The following is a 6,198-nucleotide window of genomic DNA, read 5'->3' as shown; positions in this document are numbered from 1 at the left end:
AATCACTATATTAAATGATGTCAGACAAAGTGCCATCGTGGTGCAATATCATGTGCTCGTATTGCTTGTGCTTTCGGGGCGGCAGGTAGTGGTTAGAGTGGAGGGGCGGCAGGTAGCCTAGTGGTTAGAGTGGAGGGGCGGCAGGTAGCCTAGTGGTTAGAGTGGAGGGGCGGCAGGTAGTGGTTAGAGTGGAGGGGCGGCAGGTAGCCTAGTGGTTAGAGTGGAGGGGCGGCAGGTAGACTAGTGGTTAGAGTGGAGGGGCGGCAGGTAGCCTAGTGGTTAGAGTGGAGGGGCGGCAGGTAGACTAGTGGTTAGAGTGGAGGGGCGGCAGGTAGCCTAGTGATTAGAGTGGAGGGGCGGCAGGTAGCCTAGTGGTTAGAGTGAAGGGGCGGTAGGTAGCCTAGTGTTTAGAGTGGAGGGGCGGCAGGTAGCCTAGTGGTTAGAGTGGAGGGGCGGCAGGTAGTCTAGTGGTTAGAGTGGAGGGGCGGCAGGGTAGACTAGTGGTTAGAGTGGAGGGGCAGCAGCGTAGCCTAGTGGTTAGAGTGGAGGGGCGGCAGGTAGCCTAGTGGTTAGAGTGGAGGGGCGGCAGGTAGCCTAGTGGTTAGAGTGGAGGGGCGGCAGCGTAGCCTAGTGGTTAGAGTGGAGGGGCGGCAGGTAGCCTAGTGGTTAGAGTGGAGGGGCGGCAGGGTAGCCTAGTGGTTAGAGTGGAGGGGCGGCAGGTAGCCTAGTGGTTAGAGTGGAGGGGCGGCAGGTAGTCTAGTGGTTAGAGTGGAGGGGCGGCAGGTAGCCTAGTGATTAGAGTGTTGGACTAGTAACCGAAAGGTTGCTAGAGCGAATCCCTGAGCTGACAAGGTTAAAAAAAATCTGGCGTTCTGCCCCCTGAACAAGGCAGTTAACCCACTGTTCCTAGGCTGTCATTGAAAATAAGAATTTGTTCTTAACTGACTTTTAATTGAGAAGAGCGATGTACCATTTACACTATATTGTTCCCCTTTATGAGCTGACATCGTCATAGTAACTGAGAACACATCCTGCCTAAAGCCAGATCTGATTGTCACCGAAGTCAGGTACAGATGAATGTTCACAACTACATGATTTCTCTTTAGACACGCCCTTAGTAAAGACAGTATTTCATTGCTGTTACTACTACTTCTAGCCTGCTTCTCAGCAGAGAGAGAGAGAGAGCGGTTTGAGGCCACAACACACACTCTCTGTGTGTGTGTGTGTGTGTGTGTGTGTGTGTGTGTGTGTGTGTGTGTGTGTGTGTGTGTGTGTGTGTGTGTGTGTGTGTGTGTGTGTGTGTGTGTGTGTGTGTGTGTGTGTGTGTGTGTGTGTGTGTGTGTGTGTGTGTGTGTGTGTGTGGTAGCTAGATGGAAAGACGTGGGACCTTTTCTCTACAAGACTCCAGTAGTCTGACAAGGTATTTATCATAAGTGGGTACAGAACATTCTGCTCTTGCAGAAGAAAAACATCCTTCATCAGTCTCGGGCTACCAATATTTTACATTTTTGATTTTAGCATCATTATGCTGAAATTACCCACAAGAGAACAAGAGGTCTCTACCTTCATATATCTTAATGATGACCTGTTCACAAGATAACAAGAGGTCTGGGAAGAGGTCTCTACCTCCATATCTCTTAATGATGCCCTGCTCACAAGATAACAAGAGGTCTGGGAAGAGGTCTCTACCTTCATATCTCTTAATGATGACCTGCTCACAAGACAACAAGAGGTCTCTACCTCCATATCTCTTAATGATGCCCTGCTCACAAGAGAACAAGAGGTCTGGGAAGAGGTCTCTACCTCCATATCTCTTAATGATGACCTGTTCACAAGATAACAAGAGGTCTGGGAAGAGGTCTCTACCTCCATATCTCTTAATGATGCCCTGCTCACAAGAGAACAAGAGGTCTGGGAAGAGGTCTCTACCTCCATATCTCTTAATGATGCCCTGCTCACAAGATAACAAGAGGTCTGGGAAGAGGTCTCTACCTCCATATCTCTTAATGATGCCCTGCTCACAAGATAACTAGAGGTCTGGGAAGAGGTCTCTACCACCATATCTCTTAACGACGACCTGCGTTGCTTCTATAACCACAGTGGGAGGGTTGTCCTGTGTCTTTGTGAGGATTTGGTTTCCTATGGTTACCATGGCAGCAAGACGCTCTGTTACCTCATGCTCCGTAATGATGTCAGCAGGTGACTGTGGTCCAGAATGAAACCCTAGTTTCTGTAGTCCACTGCTCTGTTCCAAAGGAGTGTACTTTAAAATGAAGTAGGGTGCCATTTCAGATATATACAATACACTGAACTGTGTTCATAATATCCAGTACAGTAGACTGTGTTCATAACAGTAGACTGTGTTCATAATGTCCAGTACAGTAGACTGTGTTCATAACAGTAGACTGTGTTCATAATGTCCAGTACAGTAGACTGTGTTCATAATGTCCACTACATCACTGTGTTCATATGTGTCAACGAGGGCCTCTGAAGTCCATACGAACGATCACATGATAATTCCTCTAAGCTCTATTCGAGGAATCCTGTAGGAATGTTGCAGTCCTCCACCTTGTTAAGTTTGGTCGTCTTGATCCTCGTTTGATCACACAAGATGTAGAAAACACTGCTGCTAGTAGAAATATGAGGCTGGAAGTTTCCATTCGAAGCAGAAATATGAGGCTGGAAGTTTCCATTCTGGGCAGAAATATGAGGCTGGAAGTTTCCATTCTGGGCAGAAATATGAGGCTGGAAGTTTCCATTCGAAGCAGAAATATGAGGCTGGAAGTTTCCATTCGAAGCAGAAACATGAGGCTGGAAGTTTCCATTCTGGGCGGAAACATGAGGCTGGAAGTTTCCATTCTGGGCAGAAACATGTCTCCAAACTGTACTGTTAAGTATCGTCTCTGAGACCAAGTGGTCTACGGGCTAAGCCAACATACTGTATGCTCTAGTATCAACATGGGGAATACACAGTATATCTGAGGTGATTCTTATGGAATGGTACATTATCCTCTAGCATTACCCCCCCTTCCCTTTAGAGTGGTAGAATGATTCCCAATCAGGGTTGAATCACTGATTAATTGATCACCCTGTGTGTCTCTGTGCCGCCCTGTAAACATACCAACAGAACCTGCCTTCTAAATGGGGTGGACGTGGGGTTGAAGCGTTAGTTTGCTGTTAGAGTAGAGTAACGATAACGCTGTTCGTTCTTGGCCGATGTCATCACACCGGTGGCTTTAACCCGGTACCTGCTTTGGAGAAGAAGAAAAAATGAACCCTCTTTTAGAGTCTAAATGATGTCTTCTATAATATTGACGTATATTTGCCCCGGTATGTACAGTATATACCACAGCTACTATATATACTACAGTCACTATGCTGCTGACATTAATGTACAGTATATACCACAGCTACTATATATACTACAGTCACTATGCTGCTGACATTAATGTACAGTATATACCACAGCTACTATATATACTACAGTCACTATGCTGCTGACATTAATGTACAGTATGTACCACAGCTACTATATATACTACAGTCACTATGTTGAGGTATCCCAGCTGTACAGTTCCCTGCTGACATTAACGTACAGTATATACCACAGCTACTATATATACTACAGTCACTATGTTGAGGTATCCCAGCTGTACAGTTCCCTGCTGACATTAATGTACAGTATATACCACAGCTACTATATATACTACAGTCACTATGTTGAGGTATCCCAGCTGTACAGTTCCCTGCTGACATTAATGTACAGTATATACCACAGCTACTATATATACTACAGTCACTATGTTGAGGTATCCCAGCTGTACAGTTCCCTGCTGACATTAACGTACAGTATATACCACAGCTACTATATATACTACAGTCACTATGTTGAGGTATCCCAGCTGTACAGTTCCCTGCTGACATTAATGTACAGTATATACCACAGCTACTATATATACTACAGTCACTATGTTGAGGTATCCCAGCTGTACAGTTCCCTGCTGACATTAATGTACAGTATATACCACAGCTACTATATATACTACAGTCACTATGTTGAGGTATCCCAGCTGTACACTTCCCTGCTGACATTAACGTACAGTATATACCACAGCTACTATATATACTACAGTCACTATGTTGAGGTATCCCAGCTGTACAGTTCCCTGCTGACATTAACGTACAGTATATACCACAGCTACTATATATACTACAGTCACTATGTTGAGGTATCCCAGCTGTACAGTTCCCTGCTGACATTAACGTACAGTATATACCACAGCTACTATATATACTACAGTCACTATGTTGAGGTATCCCAGCTGTACAGTTCCCTGCTGACATTAATGTACAGTATATACCACAGCTACTATATATACTACAGTCACTATGTTGAGGTATCCCAGCTGTACACTTCCCTGCTGACATTAATGTACAGTATATACCACAGCTACTATATATACTACAGTCACTATGTTGAGGTATCCCAGCTGTACACTTCCCTGCTGACATTAATGTACAGTATATACCACAGCTACTATATATACTACAGTCACTATGTTGAGGTATCCCAGCTGTACAGTTCCCTGCTGACATTAATGTACAGTATATACCACAGCTACTATATATACTACAGTCACTATGTTGAGGTATCCCAGCTGTACACTTCCCTGCTGACATTAATGTACAGTATATACCACAGCTACTATATATACTACAGTCACTATGTTGAGGTATCCCAGCTGTACACTTCCCTGCTGACATTAATGTACAGTATATACCACAGCTACTATATATACTACAGTCACTATGTTGAGGTATCCCAGCTGTACAGTTCCCTGCTGACATTAATGTACAGTATATACCACAGCTACTATATATACTACAGTCACTATGTTGAGGTATCCCAGCTGTACAGTTCCCTGCTGACATTAATGTACAGTATATACCACAGCTACTATATATACTACAGTCACTATGTTGAGGTATCCCAGCTGTACACTTCCCTGCTGACATTAACGTACAGTATATACCACAGCTACTATATATACTACAGTCACTATGTTGAGGTATCCCAGCTGTACACTTCCCTGCTGACATTAATGTACAGTATATACCACAGCTACTATATATACTACAGTCACTATGTTGAGGTATCCCAGCTGTACACTTCCTGCTGACATTAACGTACAGTATATACCACAGCTACTATATATACTACAGTCACTATGTTGAGGTATCCCAGCTGTACACTTCCCTGCTGACATTAATGTACAGTATATACCACAGCTACTATATATACTACAGTCACTATGTTGAGGTATCCCAGCTGTACAGTTCCCTGCTGACATTAACGTACAGTATATACCACAGCTACTATATATACTACAGTCACTATGTTGAGGTATCCCAGCTGTACAGTTCCCTGCTGACATTAATGTACAGTATATACCACAGCTACTATATATACTACAGTCACTATGTTGAGGTATCCCAGCTGTACAGTTCCCTGCTGACATTAATGTACAGTATATACCACAGCTACTATATATACTACAGTCACTATGTTGAGGTATCCCAGCTGTACACTTCCCTGCTGACATTAATGTACAGTATATACCACAGCTACTATATATACTACAGTCACTATGTTGAGGTATCCCAGCTGTACAGTTCCCTGCTGACATTAACGTACAGTATGTACCACAGCTACTATATATACTACAGTCACTATGTTGAGGTATCCCAGCTGTACAGTTCCCTGCTGACATTAATGTACAGTATATACCACAGCTACTATATATACTACAGTCACTATGTTGAGGTATCCCAGCTGTACAGTTCCCTGCTGACATTAATGTACAGTATGTACCACAGCTACTATATATACTACAGTCACTATGCTGCTGACATTAATGTACAGTATATACCACAGCTACTATATATACTACAGTCACTATGTTGAGGTATCCCAGCTGTACAGTTCCCTGCTGACATTAATGTACAGTATATACCACAGCTACTATATATACTACAGTCACTATGTTGAGGTATCCCAGCTGTACAGTTCCCTGCTGACATTAATGTACAGTATGTACCACAGCTACTATATATACTACAGTCACTATGTTGAGGTATCCCAGCTGTACAGTTCCCTGCTGACATTAATGTACAGTATATACCACAGCTACTATATAT

At 43.6% G+C, this 6,198-nt stretch overlaps 1 pseudogene; it reads right to left on the bottom strand.

The window, feature by feature from the left end:
* Window positions 1–1,998, bottom strand: part of LOC135571214 (OTU domain-containing protein 7A-like) — a 48,017-nt pseudogene extending 46,019 nt beyond the window's left edge.
* Between the last annotated feature and the right edge of the window lie 4,200 nt (window positions 1,999–6,198).

The sequence above is a fragment of the Oncorhynchus nerka genome, unplaced genomic scaffold, assembly GCF_034236695.1.
Source record: "Oncorhynchus nerka isolate Pitt River unplaced genomic scaffold, Oner_Uvic_2.0 unplaced_scaffold_687, whole genome shotgun sequence".
Taxonomy (NCBI): Eukaryota; Metazoa; Chordata; class Actinopteri; order Salmoniformes; family Salmonidae; genus Oncorhynchus; species Oncorhynchus nerka.
The sequence above is the reverse complement of the archived record's forward strand: the minus strand, read 5'-3'. Positions and strand labels throughout refer to the sequence as shown.